The sequence below is a fragment of the Emydura macquarii genome, unplaced genomic scaffold (genome assembly GCF_026122565.2).
Source record: "Emydura macquarii macquarii isolate MOO-44397 ecotype Brisbane River unplaced genomic scaffold, CSIRO-AGI_Emac_v2 contig_2897, whole genome shotgun sequence".
In the NCBI taxonomy this organism is placed as follows: Eukaryota; Metazoa; Chordata; order Testudines; family Chelidae; genus Emydura; species Emydura macquarii.
This window is the reverse complement of record NW_027133034.1, coordinates 30945345-30960166: the sequence shown is the minus strand read 5'-3', so window position 1 is coordinate 30960166 and position 14822 is coordinate 30945345. Positions and strand designations below refer to the sequence as shown.

General features: G+C 36.9%; 1 long non-coding RNA gene across 1 annotated transcript in view; it reads right to left on the bottom strand.

Moving 5' to 3' along the window:
- Nucleotides 1-10764: 10764 nt before the first annotated feature.
- LOC137166820 (uncharacterized) overlaps nucleotides 10765-14822 on the bottom strand; it is a 52676-nt gene continuing 48618 nt past the window's right edge. Inside the window, exons 2-3 of the long non-coding RNA XR_010923832.1 lie at nucleotides 12542-12660; nucleotides 10765-10885 (exon numbers count right to left, since the gene is read on the bottom strand). This is a non-coding gene — a long non-coding RNA (uncharacterized lncRNA). The remainder of the gene's footprint in view (nucleotides 10886-12541; nucleotides 12661-14822) is intronic.

Here is a 14822-nt window from a genome sequence, read left to right as displayed (position 1 = left end):
GAGCCAAAGTTCCATTTCTAAAGTGAATTAGACATTTAGGATCTTAAGTCCCATTGAAAGTCATCCATCTCGCCCTCCCTCAAAGAAAAATAGATAACAGGTGAAGTGAAAATTTTACTCAGCATCTCTAAGCGTGCACTTAACACAGTATTACAGAGTTCAGATTAGGTATGCAACCAAATCATGGACTGGAACTTGAAGTCATGACTTTCTTGCCTGGGAATCTACCATCTGAAGCATATTTGCTGACATACTTGGGAGCACAGAAATGCATGAGACAGAAGGAAATAAGTTGTAACAGGGAGAATGAAAATGAAAAACTGATGCAGGTAAATTTGTGATTTCTGATGTGTCAGGGTCGGTATTAATAAAAATAGGATAGGCTCAAAGAGGACACGAAATCACTGATTAATGCAATTCAAGAAAAAAATTATAAGGATACTCAGAAGAGTTCACAGGACACAACACAAAAAAAAAAAAAAAAAAAAAAGAGAGAAAAAATGAAAATGTCTATATATAAGATGATCCAGGTACAGTGCTAGTGAAAGGTATGGATTTGTGATGGAGAAATCATATGGAGTTAAGAAAGTACCAATATTCTAGTGGATCTGCTCTTTTGTTTCTTTACTGTAAGGCATCTATTACAGATGCTTCCACTGCACTTTTTTATTGCTGGAGCTTTCCCAGAAGTAAATTCAGAACACGCACTAGGATAAAAAGATATATAAACATTAAGTTAGCTGTGATGAGCATCAATTAAATGAATTAAACCTCACAAGCAAGTAAATATTCTTCCAGTGAAAGAACAAAAACTGAGCTGAGATTAAGCCACAGACACAAAAATGAAATACTTTATTGCCGGTGGCAAATTCTGGGAACCATTTTGTTCATATGGAATAAGAGTAAGTATTTACTTATAAACTGTTACTCAAGATGCAGGACTCTGAAAGCACAACTCCAGGACATGAAACTCTAAACTGATCAATCACACAAAATTACTTCTAGCAAGGTATAGACTGGTATAGACTTAATCAGTCAAACAGGCCCATAATTTATAAAAGTGAAAAATCCCACAGATTTGCACGAGAGGGAGAACTCAAAGGGCTGAATGAACAGTTACAATATCCAAATCTTTCCTATCTGAGGCCCTGACCTGCAAATACTTAGGCATGTGCATACATTTTTTGCATGTGAGTAGTTCCTCAGAATGCTGTAAATTGAAGTTACAGGTCAAGAGCAGGGTAAAATCAACTCCAGCCTGCGTAGATCAACAGCCAGAAGAACATTAGGGGCAGCCTGCTGTGGAGGTTTGGGCCCATCAGAGAGGCTACATAGGACCAGCCAGCTGGATTATAGTGTCTAAATGTTGCACCACATGTATCATCAATGTTTAAACCCTCTCAAACTCAAATCCAAATTATTCAGATTCTTTCATCCAGACTGAGCTTGCTAAATTAGACAGATCCTGATCATCAATATCATGGAACTAAGACTAAGGTACCACTGAATCATGAGAAAGGAAGCCCACTGAGCCCTGGCATTTTGTGTTTAGAGGAAACTTTAAAGGCAACAGAGTCATTATTGCCTTCAAGTTTTAAGACAAGCCTTATAAAAACAAAAAACAAAACATAAAACCCACAATTTATGATGTTTCTGACATTTTATATGGGGAAAAAAAAGGTAATTAGCTCCAAATTTTTACCTGTCTCAGGTTATCAATTTCAGTAGTTGTGTGCGTATCTCAGTTGCCTTCCCCTTCCACATTCTGTGAGTGACAGTTTTTAAATTAATAGCAATTTATATTATTATAAGTAAAAATCAACAAAAAAAACAAACAAACCAGAAGCATACTGCCAGCTAAGGAGTCTATCCACATTGTCATTCAAAAGATAGAAATGCACAACCTGCATGCCCTAAGGGCCTCACGAAATATGCCATCTCTCACTTCAAGACTGAGCAACTATAACTCACAGCTTAAGGCAAAACACTCACAGGCTTTTGCACATGATCTTTGGCACAACATCCTAAAATATTGGTTGGGTCTATTTTTACCATCAACTTGCTGAAATTCTTCTTAGAGCACAAAATTTAAAGGGTGACAATATATTTTTTGCTGTAGGTTTGACAGCTCTGGCCTCTGACAGTAGCTTTAATTTATTATAACTACTGCAAGGGGCTACATTTTAGCATCAAGTGCTGCAAGTCAGCTCCAGACACACAAGCCTGCCAACTCTAATTCATTGGGAATGAGGTGAGATTTTTTCATTTATTGTCCCAGTGTGAAGATTCACTCTCCTTTAAAGCAAAATAACTCAAATGAGATTTTAAGAATCTGTTTTGAATTTCAACAAAATTTTGTTGACAAGTAGTCATTTAGATGTGCATGGATAAGGGCCAGACTGAAGTGGCATTACTTCAATGCCCTGAGAGCACTCCATTTTTCAGCTACAATCAGCAACAAGGACCAATTCCACAATCTAGATAAACATACCATGTTGTAATCTGTGTGGTAAAGGAAACGCACACCAGTGGGTCAAGAAAAGGAAAGGAAATTAAATGAAGAATGATATCAAACAAAGTGAAATTACTTTGAACACCATAGCAGGTATGTGAGCCACTGAGCAAAGACATCACTATGTGCGACTAATTAGGGGCTAATGTCCTGGAAAGCCCAAAACGTTTTTCCCTAATCATCAGGGCAACAGAGTGAGATGGAGAAGCTTCAGAAAAATCCATGATGCAGTTGAACTATCTTTGGAAGGAGACAACTTGGCTACTAGAAAATTGTAAAGGGCTTGATTCTCTCTCTCTCTCATTCCTTGCGCTGGTAGCCACATTCAGCCCAGAAGGGAGGAGTACATCACATTGCCTAACAGTGAATAAGAAATGACACTATGGGGTCCTAGAGGAATCTCATTCAGTGCTTCTTGGTAAGAAGGATGTTGTCTCTAGTACAGGACCATAATAAGGGTACAAAAGGATACCACAACAGCTGTAATCAGCTAAGGAACTCAAGGTGGCAGCCTTCTGGTTTAAACAAGAGAGGGTAGTTGGTAATATGTTCTCAGTCAATACACTTTGACTCTGGAATACATTTCCTTTCTTGGGCTGCCAGGGCTCATATTTGATGACAGTCAGGATGTTCTGCAAGTTCTATATGTTTTTTCCAAGTATTTTCTGAGAAGGTCATGACTGCTCAGTAGGGTTTATGGTGAATGCTGCGCACAGTCTTCTTGACTTTGGGATTTTCAGAATCTTTCTGTGCTGACCCAACCCTGATCCCATTTAGGGCAATTTACCATTGACCTAATACCTAACAGTAAGGTCTCCATTGCCATTATTACTTAGTTGTTTTACCAATGGCTACCTAATGCATGGTGTGCCCTACCTGTGGATGGGATTGTCACTCATGCATTGGATTTAGCAGCCATCAAGAATTCATCAGTACATACACCATGCTCTGTAAAGAGCAACAGTGCCATTGACCTCTCAAATGTCCAATAAAATGAATATCAGTGAACTTCCAAAGGGGATTTAACCAGAGATCTTCAGCACTAAAACACAGACCTCTACCACTTACATTAAAGAAGTAACACCAGTAGCTGACCATATTACTAGGATCTTATCCTCTCTGTGGATGGACTATCCAGATGAGGGATACACAACAGCCAGTGAGAGACAGTCACATCCTTTTATGTTTATTCCATAAAAATTGTGATGAATGCACTTATTTGTAAAAATGTTCATGGAAGCAACTCATTTTCAAAAGCAAATATTGGAATATATTAATAAAAAGCTAACTTGGAACTTGTAGACATGAATATTCACACCAGAAACTTGATTCTAAAAGTTATGCTTGTCCTACACTCTCCATCCTGGCCCAAGCATGCTCTGACATGCTCCTTATGCCAAGGATGGGGAGGTGGGCCCATAAGTCACCACAACAACCTCTCCCCTTCCTGGGATGGATTCTCAAATAGACATCTACATACTAATTCTGACCCCTTTGTGCATCTCAGGTGGAGAAAAGACCCAGAATCTAGCCAAAGAACTTTGCCCCAAACATTATTTGTGAACAAAATCATTCTGCAGATAATTTCAAATAATGAATAAATCTGAAAAATATAGACTGCTTGGACAATTTGCAAACAGAAAGGGCAAAATTTGTGGTTCCTCCCCCTCAAAAAAATCAAATAATTATTTTCTCAGCTCTGTTTGACACCCTTATAGTGTGTATTGTTCTTGTAAGATTTCTGCAATCCTGTCCCATTTCCAAACCAAATGAGTTCATATAATCTGTGACGGCTGGTCCAATCACACTTCTGAGTCTTTTTCAGACTTGCCCATCCTTAAATGTACATTGTTGTATTATTCATCCAATTGCCAAATCCTTTCGTCCTGATTTTTAGAAGGTCTGAATCCTGACAAGTCCATATCAGACTGTACATGGAACAAATTGTGACATCTTCTTCCTCTCTCCCCCACCCCATCACTTTTTAGAAAGCAAGATCTAGTGCACTTATCTGGTGTTTTCTAGACACCACAAGTTCCCGCTGTGAATTGCGTGAATCAATGCTTAACAAAGCTGTCTTCTTAACAGACAGAAATAATGATGCATATCTGTTTCAGTTTCATGTAAGCAGAAACTCTGGCATCGAGACTGAAATATTTAATTACCAAGAGTGCAACAACCTTAGGCTTTTGTCAAGGATTCTTGGTTCAGTCATAAAATTGGGTGGGAACATTTTTTGTTTCATTTTGCCTGGCAGTTCAACAAACAGCATCTCACTCCTAAGTTTATCCATCACAGCTTATACCTACTATTACCTCCCTGTAATTATTGCCCAAACTTTTGTAAATGACTCTTATTCAAAGCACATCAAACTTATGCATCCATTTGTGCTGTTTTACAAAGAACCACATTGTTGGCAGTTGACATTAAGCACTTGTGACAACCTGTTAGAAAATGAAATTTACCTAACTTCACAGAGGAGAGTGAATCAAAATAGCCATCACCAATGGAAATTCAAACCAACTTGTCAGAGTCCCTCCTATGTTTGGTGAAAAGTTGAAAATGTCAACGTTTATGGACCAGATCCTTAGTTATATATAGGAACACATAGCACAATTTGGATAGAGGGAATGGTACAGAGCTGAAGAAAATCTTGCCATTGCACCTCTCTGATCCTGGGTTGGCTTTATATCAATGGACCCAGAGGACTGAAATGGCCGACAAGTATCAGTAAGATATAGGGGAGCACTCATCAGGCCTGCTTTCCTGGCAGCAAAGAGAGAGCATGGCATAGGATCCTTTCTGTTAGCCCTAAGCAATGGCAGTGTTCCCTTATGCTTCGGCAATCATTCTACAACTGCTGTGCCAGCTCTGAGCTAGATCCCTATATGTGCACTAGAGTAAGGCTTGACATACATGTGGAGGAGTGCACAGGTGGCTTTATAGCTTTACACTTCCTTTCCACCCCTCATTTCTCAGGGTCAAGCTGGTCCCCAGTGTAAACTAGAGCAGCCCTGAGGATGTTCTAACTTGTGCCAGTGGATAGCATCTCCCATTGCAGTGGTACAAAGGGGACTTAGATGACCATATCCCTGGCCTCTAAACACCAGATTACATTATCTGTGCTTCACACAAAGGCAAGTCCTACCAAACAATATTAGAATATTTTCCTATTTTCTCTTTCTTTCTCCCCCTTTCCATCCAATTTGTGTGTGTTAGTAAGAATACAAATGCATGAATCACTCACAATGGCATACAAATGTTCAGAGGAGTTGAACACTGAGGTCAGGAAGCATTGTGGATGCTCATCACTTCTCAAAAAGTAGTCTATATGCCTTTTCTATTTTTAAGACCTCATTTTTGGGGAAAGGTGAACTTTTATGTTCATTTCTCTATTCCCGCAAAGCTGTTTAAAATGTATTACGCTCCAAAGACCTTCAATCAGAACTAAAGGAAAGACTTCCACTGACTTGAACTGGTATTAGATCAGGCCCCATCACACCTTAGTCCCATATGTGATCATCATTTAAAGGACACCTACAGATAACTTTTGTAAATAAGGAATGTAAACAAATGTTAGGATTCTAGTGACATGGCAACTCACACTAACTTTGCTTTCATGTTTACTTTCATGTCATACAAAGAGTTACTTGGTGTGTTTGTTTATCCTTATACATGACCTTAGATACCTGTGTAATTTTCTCTGTTTATTACAGCGTTCTATATCTACAAAGTTTTTAATATTACACAAATCTACCCTTGCAGCACTATGAAGGCTAGTGTGTGTGTGTGGGGGGGGAACTATAGATCATTGCTGTGGTGTTACATCAATACAGACATAATAAAGGTATAATGCCATATCAATAAAAATACAGATTTTTCTGAAACCACTTAGGTTACAGAATACACATGAACAAAAATAAATTGTATTTCTGATTATCTGAGTGAGCTCTGATGTCACAGTCCTACCAATCACGTATGCTACTCAACAACTGTCTTGAAATCAAAGTATAAAAAAAGTGTTTTGATCACATCATAAAACCAGCATTCACTTCAGCCTATTTTGAAGTCTCTGTTCAACAGAAGCCCACATACTGAACAGTAAAGATGTTTCAAAGCAGAAACAAAATTCATTGCAAAGATGAGTATAGAAGTGTGTCTAGTGCCTGTCTTGTACTATGCCTGAATCAAATCATTAGGCCGTCTCTTTCATGAGCATTAAATTTGTTCAAATTTTTTTTTTAAAGAGGAAAAATGTTAGTTTTAAAACTGTTAGATCACCACTACTGAAATGGATGATTAAAACAAGCAGCAGCACTTTCAACACCAGACAGAAAGTAAAATGTGTTCATTTAGCAGGGACATAATGGCAAGCAACACCACACGAAAGACAAGAGTATATTCAGATTTTGTCTGATCTAGGATATACATAAAGCAGCACAGAAAAACTGTGCAGTCCAGTGAGACAATATAAAAAAAAGATTATACAATAAATACCTGACCTCAACATGTATCACCACTGAGTACAAACAGATTGAGCATTTACATTAGATACAGTTAAACTTTCACTAACTGATTTTTATTTTACCTGTTTTATAGATCAAAATTTTCTATGAATGCAGTTATCACTTAAAATGTGTACATGCACTGTCCCCCACCTGCTATATCACTCCTTTTTTCATTTGCAGGCAGAGGATATAGCAATGTGTTATTAAAATCATATCTGATGAATAAAAATAACCAGCCTCGTCACCAAATGAAATGTTGCCCGAAGTAAGTTAAGTTGTACAAGTTAGTTAAGTTGTACAGCATGATGTGACTTATATCATGTATACCTGCCCGCTCCCAGGGAACATAATTACATTTTTCAGGGGCTGTTTTATCCAAACCCCAAATTCTAATATATAATGTGCAGTTTTTCAAGAGATGTGAGAGTGCAAAGGACCACACATCGAGTATAAAATGTGTCCCATAGTGTTTGTTTACTAGAGTGATTCACATTGCCTCCATGTCAAGAGTGCTATCTAAGCACCAATAAGATGCATACAGTGACTTGATCCCTGACATAAGATATGCAAGTACTATAAAGTATTACCCCATGGCACTATTTCATTTCAATAGTAAATACACCCAGAATTTAAGACTTCCTGAATTGTACCTCTAGAAACATGGAAATTATACACTTCTGTGAATCCTGTTATACTTATGCATATGTAACCATTGACGATCAGTATCGAGAGCACTGTTTCCAAAATTCAGATGATTCAGAGATGCGGTATTTGTTTAGCGGTTTGCAAACAGAGGAACAGTGTCCAGTTTTGTTAAATGTATTGAAATATAAAACAATTCTGTATGAATACTAATGCAAGTGAGTAAAAAAACAAAAACAAAAACAAAACAAAAAAACCCTGCAAACTTATGTAGCTAATATAAAGAAAACAGTTTCGGGCCTATCCCCCTTTTTCTTGCAGCTAATCAGCATAGAAGGAGACCTAAATATGATTATTGCTATTTCAAGAGTGATAACAAGGACCATTTTTAGCATTATGGGAAAAATATGAATTAATGACTTCAACTCCTAGCTGTAATATGCTTCTTGTGTCTAGCAGTAAAAATGGGTTTATATAATGTAAGTGTTAATTGGAAAAGATCAAGGAATGGCACTTGCAGAGTGGGATCTGGGTGGACTCTACCACATTAGAAGTGTCAACTGAAGTGTTGATTCCCCAGATTCAGAAGTAGGACAGGTTATAAAGTCAGTTGTCTTACCTACAGGCCTCCACCAAAGACATCTGCAGATTTGAAGGCCGCTTTCTGGCCCATCCCTGATATTTTTGTTTAAGTTAACAACCATATATATCATGTCAGGTGTCCACCACCACAAATGAGATCTCATTGCAGCAGTGATAGGAATAGTAAGGCGATTTGGTTGTTTACAAGACTAAATCATTTCTAAATAAAAATGCTGTACTTTGAAATTGATCAGTGGTTTTCTACCACTTGATTTGCTAGGGAATAGCTAGCTAACACTATACTGAGATTAACATTAAAATATTAAGACTTTCATTTCCAGAGAGCAAACAAGAAAATCTCCTTCCTTTTCTTCAGGCCCATAATCAACTGCTCATTTTTTGTAAGTAACGGATAGGAACGCATTTGCCACTGAGATTAATCCGTTCTGCTGCAGGGTTAAACCTCACAGAGATGATTTTTCTGACATTCCCTGGTCACCTATCACTTAGTGATGCAGAGAATGCCCTTGCATCTCAGGAGATTCATAACATACACAGCTTAGGCTGGATAAAAGGTATGGATTAAGACATTAGGACAGAGTGAGCGCTGGGATAGTTTCATTTGCATCTAGTTCATTCAGTAACCAGGAAATCATCACCACCATCACAATGATAATGTGGGATGAGGAGGAGCTGATGCTGCTGGATTCAAGCAAGGGATTTCACACAGAAAAAGGAGGGAATTGAGCTAGAATATAACAGATGGCCGTTGGTATGTTTTAAAGGCTAAGGATAGCATTTAAATGCTTTTTTCATGAAGTCCTCAAGGGCCTACTAAATAAAATACAACTGGGAACACAGCATGGATAATTTGTGCGGTTTTAATTATGTATTCAGCGATCTTACGAGTAGAGATGACAATTGGATTTTTTCTACTTCTTTAAAAAATACTTAAGACCTCTAGAATGGTGAAAAGAGGAGAAGGTGTAGAACCTCTCCAGTTCAGCTCTTCAGGACTTTCAAGAGTATTTGGCAGATTCAGGCCTTAAGGAGATGCTTGAAAAAGAAAACTATCAAAAATGGAATACTATAGGTCCAATGGAGGAACTTTAGTCATTGACTCTTCAGCAATATTTACAGTCAATCTAGGTCAAATTCATTCTCATGCAGAGGTCCAGCGCAAGGCCTATATGCCACCTACTCATTGAAGAGAGGGCTGAAATATAACTTAAGCTGGCCCTCTGCACTGGAGAGAATTGAACTTTCTATGAAAGTCGGAGAGAAACAGAATGTCAATGAAACTGGAAAGGAATTAAATAAATAGCTTAGCCTAAACAAACTGTAGAAAATACCTACTCCATTATTGTGCTTAAAAACAACAACTCCTGACTAACAACCTATATTTTGAACTTCAATAACACTTATATTACATATTACACCATTAAAGCAGCAAATATTGGATCTCATCGGTCATTACTTATACAAAATTCCTACAGCTGTGCCATTGACTAACCAGTTTCACAATATAACTGTGTGGTATATAAATTATATTACACTTGTTTTGCTAGCAGGCCAATTGAAGCAGAGAGGTTAAGTGACTTGTCATAGATCAAATATCTTTGATCCCTTTTCCGTCAATATTAAAAAGGATCAGACATCTTTAAAATATTTTTTTAAAATCACACCTGTCTAAAGAAACGTTATCCACTGTTGTTAAAATAATAGCTGATAATATTGGAACTGGAAGAGATTAGAGTAAAAAAATATACTTGTGTTTTTTTCAGTTTGTTATTTTGTGCATTTGTAGCATTTTGAGTAAAGTCACAGTCACTGTCTCCCTGTAGCTAGTCAATTTCCCTTGCTTGTGTTGAAGTGTCTCACAGCAAATGAAAAAAGAAAAAACATACTAGAAAAAGTATATTAGTAAAACCGCAAACATTGTCTGGGAGACTCAGAGGCAAGTATACTGCCTGAAACTTTTTTTAACTCTCTTTTAAAAACTGACTAAGGGCTAGTCTACACTTAAAACTTACAGGGCTTGTGTAGCCACATTATGTCGACGGGCAAGAGCTCTCCCGCCGACATAATAAAACCACCTAAACGAACAGCAGTAGCTATGTTGGCGGAAGAGTGTCTTCCACCAACATAGCACTGTCCACACTAGCGCTTATGCTGGCAAAATGTATGTTGCTTAGGAAGGAGTTTTTTTCAAACCCCTGAACGACAAAAGTTTTGCCAGCATAAGTACTAGTGTAGACAAGACCTAAATATCATGTTGACAGTGGTACTTCCTGAGAATTACTTAAAAGGAACATCTCTGAAAGGCACTAATTCTGGGAATTTTTTAAAAAGTGAACCATTATTTAAGGATCTTCAAGTGCTGTGTTGTCTGGGAATACCACTTTCACAACAGTACTTCTGGGAATGACAACCACCAGAATGCAGTATTGCCAATCCTAAGTATTCAAACATCATGAATCATACTCCCCCAAAAAATCATAAGATTGACTTTCAAATTGTGACATATATTTTTTTATTTGTCTTTGGCTTTGAGCCTTTATGGGTGGTATATTTGGGTCATGTTTTCAAGCTTCCCTTAAATGAAAGCTGTGATTCTTGTGAAATGGCATGATTCCAGGAGCTGGGGATTTAAGAAAAAATAAATATTGTGAGACTCATGATAAAATTGCAATAGTTGGCAAGAATTAAAACACACTTGTTCAGAAAACTAAAAAAAAAAAAAAAATACCTATGGTATCCACAGACTTCTGACTATTTCCCTTGCACAATAATCGACTTCAAGCTAAATCTATAATATATAATGTTTATTTAAAACAAAATACAATGCAAGCAACAAAAGTGAGAAAAAATAAAAAATGCAAAACAAAAAATGCAAAAAAATTGTATGGTAGGAAGTAAATACTTCATGTTAACTGGGTCTAATAAAGCACAGTCTGATTATTGTTTCTAATCCAGGCATAATTATTAGTGGTTCATTTAATTCAGAATATTTAATAAAATATCCCAGTTACTAAATATAAACATACTTTGTTTAACATCCCTTTTTTTTGGTGCTGCAATATTTTAATATGCCATCATAGATCCACACTTCAATGAAGGACAAGATCTTGGATTTTGGTCTGACTAGTACTAAGACAGAATCCAACAATAAAGTACTGATTTGGACTCAAAACTTCCCAAAATTCTGAGTTGTCCAGAACAAGGATTTTTGTTGGCCTCTTATAGGCATAGACTCCAACTTCAAAATTCAGATACATTTTTGGGTTTATTCAGTCTTAGGGTTTTGGTCTGGGTCAATCTTTATTTGGAAAACATTTTATATTAAAGCAACCTATCTCTGCACTCATTTGCTTTTAGATAGATTCTTGATGTATTATGACAGACACTAGAATATTTGCAAAGTCTAGGAATTTAACCTGCTTTAAAAAATACACTTGAAGTTGCAAGGTTAATACAACATCTTTGAATTAAAATACTAACATATCTTTGTACGATTGTTAAAATAAATCCAGTAATCCTTTTTGCTGTAATATGTGCAATTTAGTGCAGGATATTTGCTTAGTACTATAGTATAATGGTAAAACTGACTAACAAGGTATCTTCACATGATTCAATATAGGCTTGCCATACTTCATTTACCATTACGGATATAGAATTCATAAAGCTGATTAAAAGTATTTGTACTTATATTTGCATATTTTATATAGCATATATGTTAAATCTATTCTATTAATAATACAGACTAATATTAAAGGATTCTTAGAAAATGGTTTGGAAGTAATCCTGCATAATGACAACATAATATGATCCTATTGGATTAAATCATAATAACCTAACAGGAAGTGTACTAGGAATTTCAAGTTTATTTTATAGGCAAATTCTAGTTAGCTGCATCGTCAGTGAGAACCATTATCATGCTAGTTTTCTTTCCTTCATTCCTTTTCTTTCCTTCATTCCCTGCTTTTTCTTTCTTACACCCACCTGCAGCAATGTCTTATCTTAAACCGTTCATACCGTAGCTAGGAGACTAGGATCCAATCCTAATTTGGGTTGCTAAGCATTAATGTAACAGTAAGAATAAGAACACAGATTTGGCCATGGTAAAATCTGCTGTTCTGATCATTCACTCCATCAGGTTTGAATAAGAAGTTCTGCTTTACAGAAATTTTGAACCAAGTTCATTTAACCAATAAGCATCACTGGGGCTTTATTCGCTTTCTACAGAATACAAGTAAGACTGCTGGATTGTGATCCTATTTTGCTAAAACATAAGTACCTTACTACTTGTTCAATAATGCTTCTTTTTCCATGGGTCCATGCCTCCTTGTGTGTTCTCTCCTGTTACTGGCACTCCTAATCGCCTACTCTTTCAGTTGTGTGGGCATATGCTTCCTCCTGGAGAATTAGTCAGGTTAATATAATGATCATATTAAAAAAAAAATTAAAAACGAACGGTTCTCACAACCTTAAGGGACTGAAAGTGCCACAAAGTTGGCTAGTTTAGCAAGAAAGTCGCTCTCCCAGCCCTATTCCTTTCCACCTTTGGCCATTGATCCCCACTCCCAGATAGGAGCTACCGTTGAGTCAAGTGAAAATGGGCAAACAATGCAGCAGTGATGGCTCATCCTACTTTTCACACCCCATGCGGGGGAGCCAGCAATGTTCTAAATGTTTTAGCCAACTGCGGAGATGTGCTTCTTTTCTTTCAAAGCTTCAAATAGCTAGACTGAGCAAAATAGATCATTTATAAAACCACAAAGCAGAAGTACAGTATTCATACAATAAATCAACATAAAACCTATAAATATCCCATTTCCAATCACCTTTTTAAAAACTAAGAATATAGCCATAAAATATTTAAATATGTAGAACCCGATACTGCTCTCAAACTAGTGTAAATCAGGGTTAACGACATTGAAGACAATGGAGTTACACCCCTGTAAAAATGGTGTGAGAAAAATCAGAGCAGCAGGATTTTTAAGCTTTTCATTAGTCTATGTAGCATTCTGCACAATGCTTGGAATTAGATCTGAGGAGTTCTTACAACGTAGCTAAGCAAACAGGAAATGGGAAGGCTTTTTGGTCAAAAGGAAAATTCAGGAGAGTTTTTTGAGTTCACATCCACCCCACAGTTGCTCCTCAGCAGCCATGACATGATCTCACCTTTAAAGAAATTCCTTGTTTTAGAGTCATATTGCTTTACATAGTGACATAACAGAGGGTGAACATTTATTAAGAACTAAGACTAAGTTCATAGTCTCGTCATAATATTACAGCTCCACAGAGACTTGCCACACATTTGATATCCAGCACTTGTTCACCATAGCTCTTCTTGTGCCTCATCCATTAATTAATGGTAGATAATGGGTTTCAGATGTGATGAGTCCCCATTGCACTTTGCAGGATTGTACATGAGTGACAAATAAGAGTTATTTTAGGTTTAAAGAGGGATAAAGGTAACACACATGACTATAGTCTAGACTGTGTAAGAGGTTCTAGAAACCAGAACAGTGTACTTTAGGAATCTCACTCTGCTGGTGAAATATGGTAATTATAACGTATGTTTGCTAAAATCCTGCCCCTTCATCACCAAATGATTGGATTCTAACTTTGTTGCATCTGAATACAATACGTAACAACTGATGGAGGTTAGGAAGAAACTTCCACTGTGGTCAGGCCATTCCATAATTGTGTACTATAATGATTCTTGCATCTTCCTCTCAAGTCACTGGTGCTGGCTATTGTCAGAGACAGGATATGATCTGCCAACAGAGATGGATCACTAGTTTGGCTATTCTTATGTCCTTATTTACTTCAAGAAAAGATTGAAATCCTTAAATTCATTACTTGCTCATTAAGCATATACAGTATCTTTCCTAACAGCCTGACCCTGAAGCCTCTTACATAATACTGATGACCTCAGTAGGATTACTCATGACAGTAAGAGCAGCAAGACTTTCCTTTTTCAAATTCCTCTCTTTCAAACACCCCCCAAAATTGCATTAGCCTTGCTGTCTGATTTTCCTAGATTTTTGCCTCTTAGGCTTCTCCTGGTCCTCCTCCTTCACTGTAAGTTTAAACATATCCAGTCTCATTTTGATTTTATACCATCTTTCTTTTCATCACATTTAACTCAGCAAATTTCTTTCACGCCTTTGAATTTCTTACTTTGTATTTTTTCTGTTTTATTGTTAGATATTTTCATTACTTGTTTCTGAGCTGGACATGGTTGCTTTTAAAGCTAAGCTAGGGTAACCAGCATGGGAGAGAACACAACTGAGTGGAAGACATACTTCAATTAATTGAACACAATTCAAGTTCCTTCTCCCCTTCTGTCATATGCACAAAACATACCATCTGAACATTGTATGCTGTATTACTGTACTTGATAGTAAATTTACTCCACGCTGTTTGAGTTCAGTAGACTTTTATATTGAAAATCTTAAAATCAGGTTTGCATTTTTTTTAAGTTAATTTGAAAACTCCAGCAAAAATGTAAATGTTCTGACTAACTGCTATAGTTGTATTAGTGAAATAATACAGATTTTTTTTGACAG